The sequence below is a fragment of the Phyllostomus discolor genome, chromosome 9, assembly GCF_004126475.2.
Source record: "Phyllostomus discolor isolate MPI-MPIP mPhyDis1 chromosome 9, mPhyDis1.pri.v3, whole genome shotgun sequence".
Lineage (NCBI taxonomy): Eukaryota > Metazoa > Chordata > Mammalia > Chiroptera > Phyllostomidae > Phyllostomus > Phyllostomus discolor.
The window spans coordinates 99666820-99688298 of NC_040911.2; the positions used below are offsets into that span (position 1 = coordinate 99666820).

Here is a 21479-nt window from a genome sequence, read left to right on the forward strand (position 1 = left end):
CCCAGGAAGGGGCGTGGTCCGGACTCGCGCAGCCCGCCTCCGAGTTTCTGTTCTTAGCCACCAGGCTCAACCGCTCCTTCTGGTCCGTTCTCTGAATGGCCGAGTTTCGATGAGGGCAACATCCTCCCGAGGGTTTTCCGTCTCACCAGAAGCAGGGCACTGACTCAAGCGGTCATCGGCCTGGCTCTTCTCGCCTAGCAGGACATCCACAGTTTCCTCTTGCAAAGAGAAAATTCTCACTCGGCCTGCCAAGCAGGCGAGACCAAACAGAGCCGTGGTTAGCAAGAGTGCACAGAAGGTGTTCCCAGGCTCCCGGTCAGTGTTTTACTCTGGCGACCCTCTCCTCCCAGGCGCGTTGATTCTAACGGGGTGCAGACACACGGATTTTTAAAATGGGTCACAGTCTATGAGGAGTTTCTCCCTCCCATCGGCGAGCATTGCTTTTCTAAAAATAAAACAAAAACCTTTTTTTCTGGCTATAAAAAGGATACACATACATCATAAGAATAAGAAAGAAGAAGTGTCCCAGGTTCGATTCCCAGCTAGGGTACATGCCTGGGTTGCTGGCCATAACCCCCAGCAACTGCACATTGATGTTTCTCTCTCTCTCTCTCTCTCTCTCTCCCCCTCTCCCCCTCCCTTCCCTCCCTAAAAATAAATAAATAAAATCTTAAAAAAAAAAAAGAATAAGAAAGAAGTTAAAAATCACCCGCAGACATCACCACTGTTAATTTTTGGACTGTGCCTCTTCAAAAGCTTTCCCCATGCAGACACACAGAGAGATCATATAGTTCCGTAGATGATATGATACGACAGAGTTTCATAACCTAGTTTTACCTGATATTTACGGCAAGGACTTTGCCATCGATAATAAAGACGCACATAAGAAACTTTAGGGGTTATAAATATTCCACTGGAGGGATGCATCTTATTAACCCTATTACTGGACACGTCTTTTTTTTTTTTTTTTTTTTTTTTTACTTTTTCCATTCTAAATAACACCAAGGCGAACATCCTTGTATTCATATCCCTGCACACTCGTCTGTGCACCTCGTCAGGATAGACTCCCGGAGGCAGAGTTGCTGGAGGGTGTGCCTGCGTCAAGGCTGTGGACGCTCCGCGCCACCCGGCCCCAGGAGGGAAAGCGCAGTGACTCGCACACGAAGGGCCGACTGACGGGGGTTTAATGTTCGCGGGCGCTGGCTGACGGAGCTCCCTCAGCCTGTCACGCCTGGGGCCTGGGGGACCCCTCTGACGCACATCAAAACATTGGCATTAACAGCGCGCAGCCTTGTCAGTCACCCGCGAATCACGGCGGGCCTCCTCTGTCTTTGTCAATAACAAAAAAGGGAAAAATTACCCCAAAATGGCATAAAAATTAGGAACCAAGACAAGTAGTCACGGCAAGAAGACAAGTCAGACAACAGCGAGAGACGTTCAGATCTGCCGTGGAGGGCCCCGGGTGAGCGTGAGCCGTTGGGGGCTTGGAGTGGGGGGCTGGCGGCACGCACGCCTGTGCGCCCCGGGCGGGGCGCCCAGAGCCGGGCCCAGGGAAGGCGCTGCGCCCTCCCGGGGACCTGAAGAGTGCGCAGGGTTGGGATGACCAGCCACGTAGGCAGGATCCTGCTCCGCAGCGTGGCTGGGCGGTGCTTTTCCATCAGGCTTGCGTTTCGTCCTGACGTCATCGTGTCTCGCCCTGACGTCATCGTGTAGGTTTTCCTCTGTGAAGATCTCTGAGCGCCAGCGTCTGCATCCCTGAGCGTCACGGGGGCGCGCGCAGGCAGGACAACAGGTTCTGCAAAGGAAGCAAAGATTTTCCACGCCGTAGGCACCATCTTTATCCCTAAGAGTGATCCCTCAGTGGGGAGAGAACAGATCCCCACCCACACAGCAAAACCTGCGACTTTGACCTTCACAGGTGCTCTCGGAGGAAAGGATCTAGTTACACCTCGGATGCCTACAAGCCGGTGTTTCTAGCAGCCAGCGTGGGTCCCTGCCTTTCCGGCTCTGGCCTATCTGCTCTCCGCATCTCTGGACGAATCCCTCCAAGAGGAAACAAAGCACCCTTATCAGGCTAACGTCCAACAAACGTCAGACCCCGGACAACATCACTCCGCGTCTCTATTTAACATCAGGGCGGATGGCTTTCTGACAGATTTGTAGCTGACGAGCTCTGTAGCCAGTCATGCAGGACAATTATGTTTGAGCTAATTTGATGAATCAGCCTCACGTTCTCCCCTAGTCCCCGTGGCCTTCGTGAGCGTATGTGCTCAATTTTCTGCAGGAGGTCAAAAATAAGCTTTGAAACTCGGCTAATCCCATCACGTCCGCAAGAGCCTCTCTGGTGGAATCGTGCTTGGACATGAACCCTGACCCACGCCAAAAATGGGAAGGACCCCGGGGTCACATCATTGGGACCATCCTCCAGGCCCCCACAGGTTCCGAGGTCGGGCTCCAGAAGCCGCCAATTGCCTTTGAGCCCTTGAATAATTTTGTGGTGAGGGAAGCAAAGAGTTCATTCTCGAAGCATCTGGGGGTCAGACCCTGGGGGGGCATTATCTCTCATTGTTGGATGTGGTTTGATAGGGATTTGTGAGAACCGATGAGGAGGCGTGAAGACTTCTTGAGTTACTTTTCCCCACATCCCGAGTCCACCCTCCGCCCCCCGCCCCCAACCCCAGCACCCTGCTTCCCGGAGGCCTGGTAGCAGAATAGGCCAGTGCATGGGCTTGGGAGTGAGGCCGGCCAGGCGTAAATCCTAAACCCTGCGTCTGCCGCAGCCCCTCCCTGCACGGCAGTGCTCGGTCACCGATTCCTGCGTGACTCGCCTCGCTCTGGGAAATGCAGACAGGAATCACTCATATTTCACAGGATTGCACCAGACTGAAATCTAGCAATACACAGACAGCCGCAGGCAGCGCCCGGCTCATGGTGAATTTTCAGATACTGGAAACTGTTGACTGTAGACCGATGACCTTTGCTGTCTTTCCATTCCCAGAAACTTACAGGACTTGATTAACCCCAATAAATTGAGTAAGCGGTATGATTCGCATTGGCAGCTGCATGTCCTCCCAAAGCATTGGCAGGAGGGATATTTGGCCACCACAGAGTAACAGTGATTTCTCAAAATGAGATCCGTCCCTTTTTCGGCTGGGAGTTACTCATTTATGGGACAGGCTAGAAGCGGGTGTTTCCTGCACCACACATGGGGTTTGCGGGGCTTCATCCATTCACGCCACACGCGGTTACGGAGCGCCTCCTCCTGCACGCAGGCGTCCGCGCGTGATGTGGAAACGGGAGCATGATACGGAGACGGGCGAGCTCTGTCTCTCTGCCTTGGTGAGGCCGTCGCTGAACCTCTCCGAGCCCCGGTTTTGTCGCCCCTAAACTGAGATCAGCATCACTCGCCGTACAGTACAGTGAGTGCTGCCCGTGGGAATGAGATGAGACAGCGCAGACAAAGGGCCTAGGTCAGCACCCCACAGAGAGAAGGTGCTCAGCAGATGCTATTTTTATCCCAGGAGTTTCCTCTCGTTTCCGTCTCCAGTGATCCAGACTCACTTTCCGAGTAGTAAGAGGATGACCGTGGTGATGCTGGGGACAGAGAAACCCGGGGAGCTTCGCCCAGGAAGCCGGACACACGTGCCGTTCTCGATAAACACTTCTCGGGTACACTGGTGAAGAAATGATCTGCTTGAGATCAATTCACAGTGATAGCACGTGTGTCGGCACGTGCACGCCAGCAGATCGAGGCAGTGAAGAACGTGGACTTGGAAGTCAGGTGGAACCAGGTTCAATTCCAGGCTTGCCAACACTAGTTAGGGGTCCTGGGGCCCCTCACTCACTTGTCAGGGGCTCAGTGTCCTTGTTTGCAAATTGAGTGTAATAATAATAGCTATGTGAGAGGGTCGTTGGCTTGTAAGTGGTTGCTAGCTTTTATGATTATATTGCAAAATAAAGCGCTAGCCCTGTACAGACGGTGAAAATCTACTTCTTAGGCATCTTCCTCGAGTCAGGGTTTAACAATGGAGACTTCCAGACGGAGGGAACTGCGAGCACAAAGGCCCTGAGCTGGAAGCGCTCGCTCCAGGTCCTCGGCTCGGTGCGGGGGAGGAAAAGCAGGGCAGAGTGTGGCCCACAGCGAGTCCAGGGCGCTCAGGGGCCCCGGCCTGCAGGGCTTTCCAGGCCAGCGTACAATACTGGGATTTGCAAAGTGGAAGCAGACTCGTGGACACAGAGAAGGGGCTGCTGGTTGCCAGAGGGGAGGGGGCTGGGGCGACCAGGAGAGGAGGGCGAGGCCCTGAGAAGCACAGAGCAGTCACGGGGCGTTGAGTGCAGCCTAGGTAACACAGTCAGGGACATGCTAGTAACTACGGTGTCAGGTACTGGGGGTGCTGCGGGGAGCACCTTGTAAATGTGCAATTATCCAACCATTAGGCTGTATGTCTGCAACTAACACAAAATAATACTGAATGTGAAAATAATAATATAATAATTATTTAAGCAATAATGGTTGGAATCTGAATACATACATACATAAATAAATAAAGTATTATCATCAGAGGGGGAAAAATATTTGGGTTGTATTCTAAGTCAGATGGCAAGCCATTGGCAGGGTTTGCGGGTAGGTGACAGAGTGTGATTTCCTTTCCAAGGTCGTTACTCCGGCAGGTGTGACAATCACAGGGCGGCAGGAGAGGTGGTGGGAAGATGGGTTACGGAGAAGCTCTGTCCTGGGAGGGATGCTCATCGCTGAGACACAGGGGGTGGTTGTGGCGAGGGAGACGTGAAGGGTGCGGACATGGGACGTGGTTTGGAGGGAGAGACGCGGGAGGGAGGAGGGAGGCAGGGGGAGCAGCCCCCCTGGATGCTGCAGACCCACTGCCAGCCGCCTTGGGGACTCTGGCTGGCATTTCTTACTCTCCGTTGCTTTTGCTGTCTACCCTGTGGTTCGCCACCATTGGGGTGCCCTGTTCTCTGTCAAGGCTGGTCCTCTGTCCCCTGGGAGGCTGAGCCGGGACGTCAGGGGCTTTGGCTGTGGCCCCTGGGGGGTGGGGGCGGGGTGTGAAATCAGCAGTGGTTCAGGCAGAGAAGGGAGAAAGGCAAATTCGTCAGACTCCACTTTCTGGAATGAGTTGCTGGTTTATTTTTTTCTTCATTTTTGTTTTTGTAATTCAGTGTTTACATGGGCCGCACTTTTTTTTGTAAAGATTTTATTTTTATTTATTTTTAGAGAGGGAAGGGAGGGGGAGAGAGAGAGAAACATCAATGTTCGGTTGCTGGGGGTCATGGCCTGCAACCCAGGCATGCACCCTGACTGGGAATCGAACCTGCGACACTTTGGTTCACAGCCTGCGCTCAATCCACTGAACTACGCCAGCCAGGGTGCATGGGCCGCACTTAGTGTCCTAAAAGGTTCTAAGGAAACCTGCTGTAAAAATCCAAAGGATGATAAAATGGGATCCTATGAGCATGAGATGAAAGACGGGACCCAAGAAATAGTGAGTGTTTCTTCGGGTTTCTTCTGGTGCATTGACTGAAATAGTATTTCCCTATAGGGATATCGTGAGAACAGCCTGCATTGGTTCCCCTCGTGTGTGCCGTCCGTGCCGCTCTGTGTGGGCCGTGGGGTAGGCGAGGCAGGCAGGGCCCCTGCTCCCGGGGAGCTTCCGGATTGGTGGGGAAGACGGGTACCACAGACACATAGGGAAATGAAGCGAAGTCCCCCGATTTCACAGCACGAAGGCCGCGATCTGTGTCCGGGAAAGTGTAACTGGCAGACATGGCAGGACTGTTTTGAGTTTTATTTTTTTAGCATTTTTTTAAACTGCAAGGGTTAGAGAGCGTGCATCCGATCATTAGCGTCCGGTGGGTGTTCCTGAGCTGAAGGCCGTGTTCCGGTGAGTTCCAGGTGCACCCCGTGCTCGTTAAAGCACACGGCGTGTTTGTGAGTCCCTAGGAAAGACGTTTCACAAAGTGGAACGTATTTCCCAATGCGTTTTTTCTCCAAACCCAGGAAAAAAATCCCACCTCTAGACCAGAGAAATAGGATATTTTCTGTTTTGCTCGAGCAACAAATGAAGCAAAAACTTATGGAGTTGTGTCTACTTCGTTTGACTGGGGTTCACAGGAGGTTTGGGGTTGTTTCTTCTTCGCTGAAGCGACCCTGTTCCCTTACCCGGCTTGGTTTTTTCTCATCGTGGTGAACGTTAATTAAGCACCTGCTTTGCACGGGATACGGTGGTTAGAATAAGTGAGCCACGTTCTGGGATGCTGTCAGAGGCGTTTAGAAGTTGTTAAAAAGTAATTTTTATTTTTTATATTATAAAATATGTATCTGGAAATCTACGTTTCAAATATACCTTTAATAATAAGCATGCACATGTGAGTGTGTGTGCATGCATATATGGTCTGTCTTATACATGCATGTATAGAAAGAAAGTTTTATGTGTGAATATACATAAAGTTGTATATCTATGCATATATACTAGAGAAAAAGAATATAGGATTTAAAATAAGTAAAAATTCACTCTAGTTTATATATTATATATCACATATATTATGAAAGGATTGACTTTATTATATTGTATATATTAATATTGTACATGTTTATAATATGTATGCACATTATGTAAGTATATGATATTTATCATATAATTATAATTTATATTATGTGTTATATATCTATAGAAATATGTAATACTACATATTCATATATGCTGCATAGTATAAATTAAATCATGTCACATAAACTTTATATTATATATAATTATAGATAAATACACATGTTTTTAAGGGGGTCATACTGCTCATACTTGTTTCATCTTTGCTTTCTCACCTACAGTGTCATGAGTGTGGTTTCAGTCATTACGTCATCTCTCGCACGTGAACCGCTCTCCAGTGTCCCGCCGTTCAGCCGCGTGGCGCAGGGGCGTATGGAACTGGGGTGTTAGTGCGCCGCGGTTCTCCCGTGTCGGACACGGGAATCGCTCCTTGTTGGCCCTGGGAATTCCTGTCCTGAGTGAGAAACATCTCATTGGCTAAATGAGAGCTGTTCTTGACAATGACCTCCCAGGGCATCACGGGGTAAGGCTTCCTGGGTGTTGTCCTCACCCGTCTGGAGGTCACCCAGCGCCTGCTGATGAGGCGGGCCCACGAGAGCTCGGTTAGTACCGGTTAGTACCGGTGGGGCTGGGTTTGCATCTCCCGCCGCTGCGCCGGAGTCCTGTGCACAGAAAGGGCTCTCCTGTAAGGGGCGAGCCTCCCGAGTCAGACCCGGCCTCACCAGCCGACGGACTGGCTGGTGGTTCCGAGCTCCCGCCGCATTTCCGCCTGAGGTTCACGAGACAGTTGCGAGGACCTAAGACACCAAATACAAATACATTTTCTTTGAAACTGAATAGCCAGCCCTCAGATCAAAGGAATTCTTTTACATATTCAGATCATCTCCCAAGCACACCATTTCCTCACTAAGCGTTTTCATACCTGCTTCCTGCAAGGCTCCCGGCTGTGGTTGGGACCTCCTGTTAGGGGGGTGTATCCGTGGTCTTAGAGGAGGCGGTTTCCACCTGCTTAGCAGCAGGGGGTCGTATGGGTGACCTGTCCAGCTGTGCATTCTAGGAGTGAGGCTTTTTGCTGGAATAAAACAACATTCCCCTCTCTCCTCTTGTGCGTAAATAGGCTTGTTATGGGTGTGCCTACTGCGGGGGCAGTACCCGGGTGCTGGGCAGTCAGCTGCCAGAAGGACTCACCTATGTGGTCTGGGCCACCCTCCTCCCCTCCTAACTTCCTCAGGGGCCGCAGGGGCCCACCTGCCCAGCAGGGAGATCTGTTGGGGCAGAATGCGTGGCACCGCCTGGCTGGGTCTCCCCAAACACCCCACTAAGCCTCACGTTGCCGCCAACACTGATGTCCGCCCTGCTGACCACACACCCGCACTGAGCCTGGGCAGCGTGGTTTTGTCTGACGCAGGATCACCTCTAGGGAGAGAGTGGCAGTCTGCCCTCCACCACACAGGGAGCTGTGAGGATTCTAATGTCGTGCCGACACCTCCTTGATCCTTCAAGTTCATTTCTGGTCCTTCCCACCAATAAGCCATGGAGCCAGAGAAGCAGAAACGGAATGTTCTAGCCAACTGCTGCCTTGTGTCAAGTTTGGGTTTCTTCCCAGGGGAAGAGCGTGGCGTCGCTAATGTGTGTGAAGTATTTCTTGCCCACTGAGCACCGTGCTGGGCGCTGTGTTCGCCTTTTCCTGCCGAGTCCTCCCCCTGCTGTGGGGACTTATCGCCTCCACTTCTCGAGAGAAGAAACTGGGTCTGGAAGCGGTGAGATCATGCCAGCATTTACTTAGGAAAAGATCCGAAACCTTTGCCTTTGCTGTAGGGCCTCCCCATACCCGCTCCTCAGAGTCTGTCCCCTGTCCATCTCTTCCTTCCTCTAGCCACGCCGAAGGCTCTTAGGTGGTCTGGTTACCCACATCCTTTCCTGCCCCAGGACCTTTGCACTTGCAGTTCTCGGCCCCTGGAACCCTCCTTCTCCTTCCTGGTTCGTACCTGGTGCAGTGTGCTCTTCTCAGCATTGCAGCAACTGCACCTCCAGCTTGGGACCTACCTTGACCACCTCGTTAAAAACCTTTCTCTGCTCTGCAGTCACCCTTGATCACCCCAGAGAACGTTCCAGTTCTGAGATTAGGTGGCTCCTCTTGCTCTTTCATGTGTCAACATGAATATTTCTCAGCGAGTACAGGTGCCCTTGTCTCCCTCCATCCTGCTTTATTAGTGCCTAGCACAGGTACATGCTCAGTAAATATGTGTTAGACAACTAAATAAACTGAAATGCATTTATAAAGCGCCTACTGTGTGTTTGGCAGTGTTGTAGGCACCGGGGATACAGCAGTCAACAGAACAGATAAAAGTCCCTCCACGGAAGCGGAAGACAGTGGTTAACAAAAGCCCTGATGAGGAACCTCTCGGGGAGAGGCCCACGCGAGGGGGGCGATGGCGTTGGAGTGAGACAAACTGCTTTCCCATCAGGCCCGCCTGCCAAAGCGACCTTCCCAGAGAGACCCGGAGGAAGCAAGGGGGCAGGCCGTGCAGCCGTCCGGGAAGAAGGCGCAGCCCGTGCGAAGGTCCTGGGTCAGAGGCCCGCGGGTGCGTCTGCAGTGGCGCAGAGCCGGCGTGGCAGGTGGGGAAGAAGCAAAGGGCCGCAGTGCTGGGAGACGGGCAGGAGAGCAGAGGGTGGCACACACGGAGGCCTGTGGGTTGTGCTAGGATTCTCAGCCTGGATGGCAGCAGCCTTCTTTGTAGGTGGGACTGCACTGGAGGGTTTTGAGCAAAGGGGAGACTATGGAAAATTTAATAAAATCGCACAGCTGGGGGTCAGTGAGGCCAGGCAAGACACCGGGCTCTGCGAATCCACAGCTTGTTCTTCTGTGCTCTGCCTGTCCCCGCTCACGCATTCTTCCCTGTGTGCTTTGTCACCTCAGAGAGGCTGGTCCTCTCTCAGAAGCCTGCCTGTGACAGCTCGGTGCTGAGCTGGTGGCAGCGTTTGTTGTGATTTCTCATCCTGTTTTGCCTGGGGCACCGGGTGTCCCCCCTTGAAGCTCATGACCCTCTCCCCAGGTGACGCCGGCCATCTCCCGGCTGATCACAGAGCGGCGACCGATTGCATCAGCAGCACAGCCTTCCTGAGGTGGCAGCAGCCGCGTCTGCTCCCTCCCCGAGTGCGACACCCTGCAGCCTGGCCGGGTGCCAGGTGCGAGTAAATTGGGCCCAGGGTTCCTGTTGTTGTTTTCTATTCACACAGCAGCTGCTTTCATTACTGTGCCATGAACTTGATCTCCCAGGGTTGTCAGTCAGCCCTCGTCTCAGATGCCGGGGAGAAACAAAACCGATTCGTCTCTGCAGTAACAGAGCTCCCCGCCAAGAACCCAGCCCCCTGCTGCGGACAAACGGCAGACACTGGGCTGAAATGCGTGCGCCTTGCATTAGTGAGCGCTCCGAGTCTCAAGGGACTGGACAGCCAGTTGGTTTAAATCAAAAAGATTAATTGTGGCTCCATATTTTCAAAAGGCCACGGATGCCTGCGCTTTGGCCAAGTTGGATGTAGGGACTCAAATGGTACCGTCGGCATTAGATCTTATTCTCTCCCACTCTCCCTTCACTGGATGTCTCTGTTCCCAGGATGTAGCAGGATGCTAAGATAAGGTTCCATCTTAACACCTCGGTTACTTTTTTACTTTTCTCATGGGCATCTTGGAATTGAGTCTTTTGTTGTTCTGATTGGGTTGCATGGCCAGACCTAAACCAATCACTGCCCAGGATGAGGCAGGGTTCTGATTGGCCACTTTCTGAGACATGTGCTCAACCCTACACCAGCCTAGAAGTTAGTCTATGGAAAGGGTTCCCTTGGGGTCCTTTGAGGACCAGCAACCAGAAAAGGGGTGTTTTCTCAAGGAAGATGGAAGTCCAATTAGCAGATGCTGGGTGGGCAAAACCAACAGTTGCCGACTCTCACTCATTATCTCCATTCATCCCCAGGGAACCTGTGGCTTAGTTTCTGTCCCACTGAGGAAGACAGCAAGGCCCAGAAGTGTTAGGTCCATCAAAAATACATAGCCAGGAAGTGGCCAGGGCAGCGTCTGAATAGGAATCGGCCTTTCTCCCAAGCCAGTCTCAAGGGTCTCCTTAGACCTGCTTACAGAGGAAGAGTGTTAACACAGGGTCACGATGGTCTCGGAGACCCACGGCCCTCATGCAGCCCTACGGGCACGTGTCACTACACTATTTCAGCATCTTTGGTGCCCTGTGGGTGAAATCAGAAGTCAGCTTTGCAGGTGCTCCTATGATGGTGACTCGCGGCAGGCAAGTGGGGAGCGGCGTGCTCGGAAATCACCCAGGAAGGATGTTCGTCTCTCCCGCATCTCACGTGTAGGGAAAATCCATATGCCCACGGCATTCTCTTACATAAATGTGTGGGGGCGTGTTTTCAAAGCATGTTTATTCATATCCTCTGTGTGTATGTATATAAATAGAGGTATTTATCTCTCTTCTGGATTCATAAGCACCCAGTGACTCAAACATTAATTACGATCTCCTTGGTGAGGAAAAATATTTTCCCTTCTATCATGTTCATCTGAAGTTCATCTTTGTAGTGGTCGCTAAATCATCTGGCAACACAGTGTTCTCTAATTGTTAGATGGTGTACACCCTTCTGCACCTCCTACCCCCTTGCTTTTTATTATTAACAGCGATAATTAATTGCGGTGTGCGAGGCATGTATATAATCTCAATTAAACTCCAGTAACAACGCTTTGAAGGAGGTTCTACTGTCATTATTATTGCAGATTAGGGAAGGGAGGCTTAAACAGTTTGTCTAATGAAACTTGCAGAATATGGGCGGGGCGGGGGGCGGGATTAGGACTCAAGCTTGAGTTTCCTTTACTTCAAAGCAGAGTTGCCTAACTTCGGAACTACTGACATTTCACCAGCCTGTGAACTGCTACGCTATTACAGAAGTTCAGAAGGGAAAAGAAATTGGACCTCTTAGTTTCCAAGGCTACCAAGGAGGCTAAAGCATATATTGGGACATTTGTAGAAATCGATCAGTATTACAGTTGCCTGCCTTCTGATCCAACAATGCCACTAGGAATGCTGGTAGAAAAGAACAGTGTGCCAGGATGGAAGTGTAAGAATATTCCGTGCAGTATTGCTCATAGAAGGAAAAGTTGGGAATACCTAAACACCCATTTGGTGAACAGTTGGTTGAATCAATGAGAGTACAGGAATCCAATAAACTGTAGTGTTGATATTTAAGAGTATGCAGAAGCTCTAAATGGAGACACGTGGATAGGTAGAGAAGATCTATTTTAAATAAAAAAAATGCCAAAGGACAGTATAATCCCAATTTGGGGGTGGGGTGTGGATTTCAACCTCTGTGTCCATATGGGGGTAAAGGTGAGTGTGTATACGTTGGATCAAACACAGAAATTGCTGAAAATATATAAACTGAACTTGTAAGAGTGGCTACCTCTGGGAAGCGGTCCCCCGCTGGGGAAGGCATGTGCAGGTGCACTTTGTATTGTATACTGTGGCCCTCGACAGGATGTAGCTTTGCCCCTTAAGGTGCTTTTGGCAATGTCTAGATACATTTTTGACAATGTCTGGACACCGTGGGGGCAGCCGCACTGCTAAATAGTTTCCATGGCAGAGGGGAGCCCCCCCACACACAGGAAGGCCCAGAAGTGACTGAGTGTGTTACAATAAACATTCATTAATCTTACACTTTGGGAAACATCAATAAAACAAAGTCTTAGTTCAAATACTCGAATAGAAACATTGTTGCTGGTGCTTTTAAAGATCAAATGGGAGAGACAATGTTAGCATCAATAGTTTTGCCATATGGACATAATATACGGTACTTTTCCTTCCACTAGCAGGACAAATTTTCTTTGTGTAAATGTAGCATGACTTTTTATGTGTCTTTTTTAAAAGTTTACAGTCATCTTCAAGTAAAGCGATCCAGTCCTATTTGTTCCATTTCACAGAGTAAAGAACTGAGGCCTGAGGAAGGCTCATTATTTATGCAACCAAAGGATACCAGCTAGAACCTTGATAAATCGAATATTTTTTTGGAATATTAAGTTGCTTAATCTCAAACATCTGTGTCTCGTTGGAAACCGCAGGTGAAAAGCACTATGAATTTCCACTTGTTTAACTGTGAAACAAAGCAAGTTTTCCAGGTAATTCTTTCTTCTCCATGAGCAGAGTACTCACCCCATCCTGTCTTCCTCCAAATAGAGATACTTCCTTTTCGTCGGGCACTAACGTTTGAACTTGGAGATCAAGTGTCTCTCCTCCCATCTTCTGCTCTGTAGTGTGGCCTTGGAGCTCCACGGGGCTGCGTGGTTCTGTGACAGCCGTGGACAGGAGGGGACACTCTACTCAGATAGGACGTTCGCTCACCAGCGCACTGGCCCTGCCTGGCCTGTTTCGCTGGCCTGGAGAGTCAGTGCGGTCCCTGGAAGAATCTGGACCGGCAGCCCTCAAGAACTGAAGCCCCGTCCAGCGGCCAGAGTCCAGCTGTGGAGGGACGCAGCCCGGCCTCGAGGGGAAACCCTTCAACCGCTATGTTTGTGATCACAGCCGTGCCGTTTGACTCTCGGCGCCCCGGGTCCCCCGGGGATGAGCAGGAAGGGGAGATGGGAATGAGAGCAGTGACCTCAGGGGGCTATGACGAGGAGTAAATGAGAACACTCGCGCGAAGCACTCAGTGTGGTGCCCAGGACAGAAACAACACCCCTGCCGTGGCGCGGCCATTGCCATGGTTGTCGTCACGGTCGCGCCGTCATCATCTTCTCCCTCTTCCCAGAGTATAGCCCTGCCTTCACCTTTAACTTGCAGAAAAAGGGGTCACAAGGTCAAGGCTGAACTGGACGCACCCTGCCCAGGTCTCCTGTCTTCTGTCTCTGTTTCCCATCTTATAAATCAAAAGGGTCGGACCAGAAGCTTTCGGGTGTCTTCCAGCTCTGACATTCTGGGATTCCAAGATGCAGGAGGGTCTGCAGATCCCCGCCCGGCCTTTCAAAGCATTCCCAGTGTGCGCCTCAGCGCGGGCCTGGAGAATGTATCTGTCAAGGGGGCTGCCGGCGGGAGGGGGGACCGGAGCCAAACTATGAGGCAAGCATGGGAACAGCCGTAACCACAAGCCCCGGCCTTGAACCCGCCCCGGGAACACTGACATGGGCCAACTGTGCATGTCTGAGGATGAGCCTTCCCAGGAAAGGAGGTTCTGGAAGCCTGCACAGCCTGTGACCTCTGCCACCGGCTTCAGTCCCCGTCTGGACGGGTCTTTCCTTTCATGGCACTCGGGGGTCGGCCAAAGCCCCCCCGCCCCAGGCCCAGGCAGGACGTCAGAGCCCCGTTTTTGTTCTGTGGGCGGCCTCACCTTTGAACAGGGCAGCGTGATGACAAGACATTATCACCCCGAGCTAAGCTGTTCGCCCGTAATGAGACAATATAAACGGTTGCTACAAGTTTGTGCGGTGAATGCAGAGGAACCAAACTCTTAATTACCCAGGAAATCTTCTGAGGTTCATTTGGATTTCTGCAAATGAGTCCACGCTTGACTCAAAAAGCAAAACCCAGGAGCTCAGCTCAAGTCACAGGGAAGGTGCCAGCTAGGCGTTGAAGCTCTGGCCTCAGACAGCCCCTGCCACAGAGCGGTGACCTCTGGCAAGCTTGGTGCCCTCTCCCGACTGCGGTCCCCTCGTCTGGAAGGGGAGGCTGGGCCGTGCCGGCCCCCTGGGGTCTGGCCCACTGGCCCTGGATGCCCGTCAACAAGAGGGAGCTCAGCTGCGCTCTCCCGTGTGTGCCCTCTGTGGAGTGACACCGAGGGCTCAGTCTCCGAACCACGTGCGTGCAGATGAAGGTTCTGGAAGGATACCACATGCCTCCCTACAAGGAAGCATGTGCACATGGGACAACACAGTCCCAGGGTTCCAAAAGCTTCCTACTTTTCAGGAAGGATTTTACAAGTCTAAGGTTTTACGTGAGATCTCCTGATTTTCAAATGTTAATCTGCATATTAAACTGGGTTCCTGTTTGGCACCAGGAAAAACAGAGTCCCTGCAAGGCCTCACTCCCCCCAAATGACACTTTCTTCAAGAGGGATTTGGTTTCTGTCTCCTCTAAAGGGGCAGGGGGGTGGTTGAGAGCTGGCAGGCCCTCCTGGGTGTCTGGCACGCAGGCACTTGCTGTCTCCTTGCCCTGTCACCTGACATGAGGCTTCCTCCTCGTGGTCCAACATGGCTGCTGCAGCTCCTGACATCATGTGCCTATTCCAGCCAGCAGGAAAGGCAGCCGTGGAGGGCGCACCCCTGTCTTTAAAGGCGTAACTTGGAGATTGCACTATCACAACCACTCACATCCCGTTGGCTGATACACTGCCACGAGGCTACCTCTGTGACAGAGGCTGGGGGAGTGTAGTTTTTGTTCTCGATGGACAGGTGCGCAACAACTAAGACTGGAGATCTATGACCAGAAGAAAAAGGGACAGAGCCACAAGTACTGTGGATTTTTTTTTAACCCCAGGACATCCGAGCAAAACAGGTCTGCAGGCCACTCTGGAACACAGAAAGAGCCATTTCCCACTGAGGATGTGGCCAGAGTGTATCATAATCAAGTGCCACGTATTAAAAATGACTGTCGGCACCAACACCAGAATAGGTTCCAAGTACTGAGTGCGCACTATGGGCCAAAGGCAGCGTTAGGCGCTAAACGTGTGTGACTTCACTGTGACCCCCTGAACAACCCTGCGAGGTGCCTGTCGTCATCCCCTTCCGTCAGCTGCGGGAACGGAGGCACGGCGCGACATGGCCAAGGGCCTGTGGCCGGTAAGGGGCAGAGAGGGGGTTTCATGTCAGGCCCGTCTGACACCCACGCGCCCTGGAGTTGGATCTGCGCTCAGCACAGGTCCCGCCCGCCCCCCTCCCACCGGCCGTGTTCAAAGGAGAAGCCTGCGCAGCACGGCATCGCCATCTGGTACCCAGGTTAGCGAAGGTCAGAGGCAGCCGGGGACCTGCCCATTCTGACTCCGGGCCCTTCCACTCTCCTTTGATCTTTGTTTGCCTACGTTACAAATTCCTCCACCTACTTACATTTTACAAAGGAGAGAGAGAGAGAAAGAGAGAGGGAGGGAGGGAGCTAATGACTCTGAGCCGCACTGCTTTTCTTCAAAATCACGAGTAATTGTTTGCGCGGTGCGTCTCGGAAGGCGCTCTCCTCTCATCTTCTGCCCGGGACTTGGCAATCGACATCACACTGCCTCTCGCTTGCCTCTGCTCAGCACACGCGTCCCGAGTCATCCATCATCGGGGCCATTATCCTGCTTCTGATCAAGGGTGGAATGGAAAAGCTCGCTCTGCCTTCAACAGCTACCACCGGCTCTTTGATTTGCCAGGCGTGGGCAGGGAAGCTTCCGGCGGATGACCTCAGCCCTCCGCGCGCGCAGAGCGCGCATCACCCTCCGCGCGCCACCTCCGCGCCGCGGCCCGTCTGGGAAGGGAGGACCCCGATCCGGCTCTTCGCAAACCGCCCGTGCGCGCGGCGGCTAGGTCCTTCTTCCCCCGTGGCAGAAAAGCTCTCCTCCTTCCCCTCTTGTTGGTGCTCTGGGAGTGGGGCTCCCCGTGGCTGCTCACCCACTGCAGCCGCCTGCTGGGCGTGCACGTGCGGGGCGCAGCCCCACGTGATGGGGGCGGGGGGGGGGGGGGCTAAGACACACCCCGCACTTCTTTCTGTCGGAATTAAGGAGGTCAGAGGTTCGCTCAGCAGGCCGGAGAACTAGGGCAGGGCGTCTCCCATTGTCCACGCCTCCGACACCAGGGGCCACTTCCTTCTCCGCGACCGCCCGTCCTGGGCGCTGCAGGCTGTTCGGCCTGCGTCCCGTGCTTCCGCCCGCCGGAGGCCGACAGCACCGCCCTCCCCGGTGTGACCACCCAACTTGTCTCCAGACGTTGCCACATGTCCCCTGGGGGACAAAATCGCTCCGGGTGCAGGACCGCGGATTTGGGGGCAGTAGTGCAGGTCCGCAGAGTGGCGGCACTGGGGGCGGGCGCGTAGTTAGTTGTGTAGCCGATCCAGAGATTCTCACCTTGCGCAACTGGAATTCTGTGCCCACTCAACGGCCCCCGATTCTCCCCGTCACCCCGCCCCCCCCGAACCACCTCCGTGCCTCCGGTCTCTGTGGATTGGACTGCGCTGGGTCCCTCAGAAAGACAGGCCCTGTCTTTATGTGACTGGCTCATTTCCCCCAGCAAACTGTTCTCAAGGTTCATCCATGCCTAGCGTATGTCAGAGCTTCCTCCCTTTTGAAGCCATAGTAGTACTCCATCCATTGTGCATGTGAGTGCACACCGCATGCAGTTTATCCATTTATTCATCCATAGGTATTTGGGCTGCTCCCACCTCTGGGCTCTTGTGAATAATTTTGCCACCCACACAATTATACAAATATCGCTTTGAATCCCTGATTTCAATTGTTTTGGATAAATATCTAGAAGTGGTTTTATAACCTTTCCATTTTTAAAATGGCCCCCATGAGACAGAATTCACACAACATAAAATCTACCTTTTAAGGCACAAAATGCAACAGAGTTTTGTAAGTATAGTCACAGATTTGTGCAGCCGCCACCACAATCAATTCCAGAACATTTCCGTTGCCCCCAAAGGAGACCTTGTGCCCAGCAGCGACTCCCTGAATCTCCCTCACCCCAGCCCCAGGCAGCCACGAATCTACTTCCCGTTTCTGTAGGTTTGCCTGCTTGGAACGGTCACATGAGTGGAATGTCATGCAATCTGTGGCCTTCTGTGTGCGGCTGCGTTCACTTAGCATGACGTTTTCGAGGTTCCGGCATGCTGCAGCGTGCATCCGCGGTTCACACCTCTTTATTGCCAAGTGGCACGCCCTTGCGTGGCTACGCCGTGTTCTGCTTATCCGTGTGTTTGTCTGTCCATAGACATTTCATTGCATCCACTGTACCTATTCCTTTTTTTTTTTTTTTTTGCCTTGTGACTATGCAAATCCCTAGCCTTGTGGTGTTCAGCATTTCCCTTTTTCTACCAGAAGCGAGCCAGCCCCTCTCAGAAATGTAGCTCAGAGCACCTGTCTAGGTGGCGGACTGCAGGTTCACCATCCCCCCTTCCTGCTCCCGCCAAAGAAAAAAGGAAGAAAACTGCTTCCACTCAGCTTAAAAGCGATACATTTTTTTCCCCCTCTATTTCTAATGGAATAGACTTGTGCTCTTTAGGGAAATCAATAGGAGGGGTAACAACTGATTATACCATGAGAAAGGAAATTTTAAAAGACTCTTTAGAAATGGCGCATACATAAAACATTTCTGAGCTATCTGCAAATGCAGGAATTGTCCCTCCACGCAAGGGACCCGTGCCAAAGTAAAAGTCCGCTTGGGCACGCCTGCATTTCCATAGCAGCGGCAAGTGTGTACTCTGGTGTCTGTGCACACCTCTGCATTTGTCCCGCGTTGCCCAGTGTCCAGGACTCAAATGCCGCCTGAGGATGAGGCTCCTCTGTCCAACTGATGATTGAGCACTAATGGAACTCACAGTGTTTTGTGCGTCAGAGCTCTTGGCCACGTGTCCAGCGGCATTTCGATCTTAGTGAATACCAGGTTGAAACATCCCCAGGGGGCTGCACACCCTGCCTGCTGGCTCTGGACGCTGAAAAGAGGTCGGAGTCAGATCCAGAGTGAACTGAGGGACGGCTGACCGTGAGTTGGCCCACCTCTGTGTGACAGCCAGGGTGGGGGCCACGACACCGCCGTGGTGGGGGGCCAGTTATCTCATTATTGGAGCAACCCGATGAACTTGCCCCTTCTCCATCTCTCACGACAGCTGCCGCCGTCCAACTTTGTCACAAAGAAAGTAGAGAAAGTTGTTGTCTGATCACCGGTGTGGTGTAAGACTTCGCCTGTCACTTGTGTAGGATAACGGCTGAATTCTTTGGTCCCCAGCACTGCTAGGCGGCTCGGATGTGTGGATTTCTCGAAAACCATGGGAAGAAGGCCACACATCCTAGCCATTGTCAAGCTCATTTAGCAGATTATTCTAAGGGATGAGGGCTCGGGCTATGAGTGTGAATAGCCCGAGCCCTCATCCCTAAATATTGCCGAGCGTGAACAAAAGCAAATCCACAGAACTTTAAAATGTCACAGAACTCAGAAATCCTTCAGTCGGAAGAGTTTGAAAACTTGTGTGCGTACAGAGTCCAGGCAGGTAACAAAACAAAACAAAACAAAACAAAAATCAAGGAAAAGCAGCTGAGAGAGGTGGACTGACCCCTCACAAGAAACTAGCAGGGGTCCTGGCTTTTGTCCCTGGTAGTATGTTTCCATGAAATTTGCAAAAGCATGTTCTTTAGCTCCAATCAGTTAACAGGGCTGGAGCGCCCTCTAGAATATCCCCCTTCGTCCCAGTTGCCCTGTGTCTGGTGTTAGGCGGCATTAGCGCGTCTCCCCGGGAATTTCGTGCTCACGCGCCACGGGCGTTTTTCTATTTGTAATTTCTTCTGTGGTATCAGAGATGTCGCAAACACGTTACATTCGTAATTTCGTGATGTTTCCTTAAAGACAAGCCCTCCCCAGGTTTGCAAGCTTCCGATTTCATGAGCCCGGCAGGTGAGGTGGGCAGCTCAGAGGGGGGGGGGGGTTGCCTGGGCTCCCAGGAGCCTCCAGGTGGGGATCCAAGGGCCCGGGCTCGGCCAGGCCCCTCAGGGGGAGCCAGAAACTCAGACTCCTGTTTCCATTCAAACCCTCTGATTCCCACATGCCGGTCCCTAACCAACCAGACTCAGCAGGAGACCTGAACTGGAGCTGTGGGCAGCCTGTTGGCCGCCCTCGCTGCCTGGGGTGAAAAAGCTGAAGGAGCGGGTCTAAAAGCACCGGGCCGCCTCCTCGCACCGCCGCCTCCCGAAGCTTTTACACTGAAACGACCAACCTAGGGTTCCTCAGATTGTTTTTCAGTCATTCAACGAACGTTCATGGAGTGTTGACTGTGCGTCTTCAGTACATCTGGGTTTGCCCCAGGTTCAGTTCTGGGCTGTGTCCACAGTGGCCCACGTCCAGGTTTAGAGGTGGGAGGCAGGGCCCGAGGCGCAAGTGCAGCTCCCTGGGCCACGGCTGGAGTCTGCCGTAACCCAGACATGGTGTTGCAGGTCCTTACGGGAGGAAAACCTGCAGACCGCAGGGCGGGGGTTTATATTCACGGGCATGTTGCTGTAGCCCTGGGGTTCCAGGGAGGGTCCCCCCCCTCCCCCCGTGAACTTGGAGTGATTTAAAATACTTGCGGCTAATAAAACTGCCCCCTCTCATCTTGAACATTGGCATTCATTTTCTCCGTGGCCTCGCATGTTTTTTTTTTTCCTTCTCTAAGTATTTCCATGTCTGGGCCTTTCTCATCACTTTGATTTCAACTGACATGTTACTTCCTTAGAAAACCTCTCTGGGACCTCTGAGCCGTCAGCCAGCTCTCTACCTCGGGGCTGGTAAATGACAGCCTGCGGGCCGAATCCAGCCTGCTGCCTGTTGTGCAAATAAAGTTTTATTGGCACACAGCCACATTCGTTTGTTTGCATTTTGTCCGTGCCTGCTTTCGAGTTACAACCGGAAACTTGAGTTGCAGCCTAGACGGTTTGGACCCAAAGTATTTACTATGCGATCCGTTACAGGAAATGTCTGCTGACCTCTGAGATTTTCCCATTTCCCTGCTTATCTTCTTCACAGTAATGATTATTATCTGAAATTACTTAGCTTTTGTTTGCTTGTTTGTTTCTGACTTGTGTGAGAAGATAAGCTTCTTACAGGTTATATTTCTCTCTGCCTAGAACCTAGTGCACGTTACATTTTGGTTGAGTGGATTCAGTACATTCATGCTTTGGCCTTTTGTCAATGCAGAGAGGGCTCCTGAGTATACTGTGTTTAGGGTGTCGTCTCTTGAACTTGATGAGAAGAAGCCCAGATGTAAAACCAGTGAGAAGCATCGTGTATGTCATTTCACCCAAGGCCATGGTCATTAACCAGAGCTAACTCTCATTTGCCGAGAACAGGAAGGCTGCTCACGCAACTCACTTCTCAGCTACCAAACATTTTAGTTTAACCCTATCTGACCAAAGGAGTGAGCTTCTTTCTCTAAAAGCTTGACCCATGTGAGGAAAGGTTTCTTTGTTTTTCTCTGCTTAATCCTATCACCTTGTCCCATACCACCTGTGCAAACCCCACGTGTACTTGGCCACGGGTAACCTCCCCATACCCTTGTTGCCTCACGCATTGCAACTGGCTGGAAATAAATGTTTACACTCCATTTAACCTATCCCCCCTTCACCTTGACCTACTACTGCAGAACCGCTTTTATCTGCTCTCCTCCCTCCTCTGCGTGGAGTTCCGTACGTTAGGGTTTACTTAATGGATCCTTGCCTCCAAGTCGTCTGTTCCTCCTGCTACTGTCTTGAGGAAGGACCATTTCCCGCCTGTCTTTGTACCTCCCTCTGTCACTCCACTTGTGTTGGACCCAAACCGAGCCTTGAGGAAGCGCCAGGTCCCTGCCGCTGTGCCGCGAGGTAGGTCATACGTGACCACTAACATCCCCCAAGAGCCCTAGAAGCTCGCTGTGAGAGGTCCCACGCCGTATGACGTCAGCCCGTTACAATGCACCCACTCGCCACCTCCAGTGTGAGCTTTTTCCTTTGAAAGAACACACTACCAGTTCACTTACTTAAGTTATTGCTGGTTATGATTTTAAGTTTTATTTTTCCATGTATCCACCAATGCATGTCTGGTCAGGTCGCCAGGGACTGGAAGGCCCTTGAACCTGTCAGAGGCCCCCGAGAAGCTGCCGCACACTGTGCCCCATGTCCCCAATCCCTGATGTACAAAGCAGCAGCCCAGGACACTGTTGGATGCCCCGGTGAGCA

The 21479-nt window shown here is 52.1% G+C and overlaps 1 protein-coding gene and 1 long non-coding RNA gene across 3 annotated transcripts in view; both read left to right on the forward strand.

The window, feature by feature from the left end:
* Nucleotides 1-21479, forward strand: part of TSHZ2 (teashirt zinc finger homeobox 2) — a 407162-nt gene that overhangs the window by 52379 nt on the left and 333304 nt on the right. The window lies entirely within an intron of this gene.
* LOC118496858 lies at nucleotides 264-20960 on the forward strand. The gene is made up of 3 exons (XR_004899415.1): nucleotides 264-274; nucleotides 16575-16579; nucleotides 20066-20960. It is a non-coding gene; the product is annotated as an uncharacterized LOC118496858 (long non-coding RNA).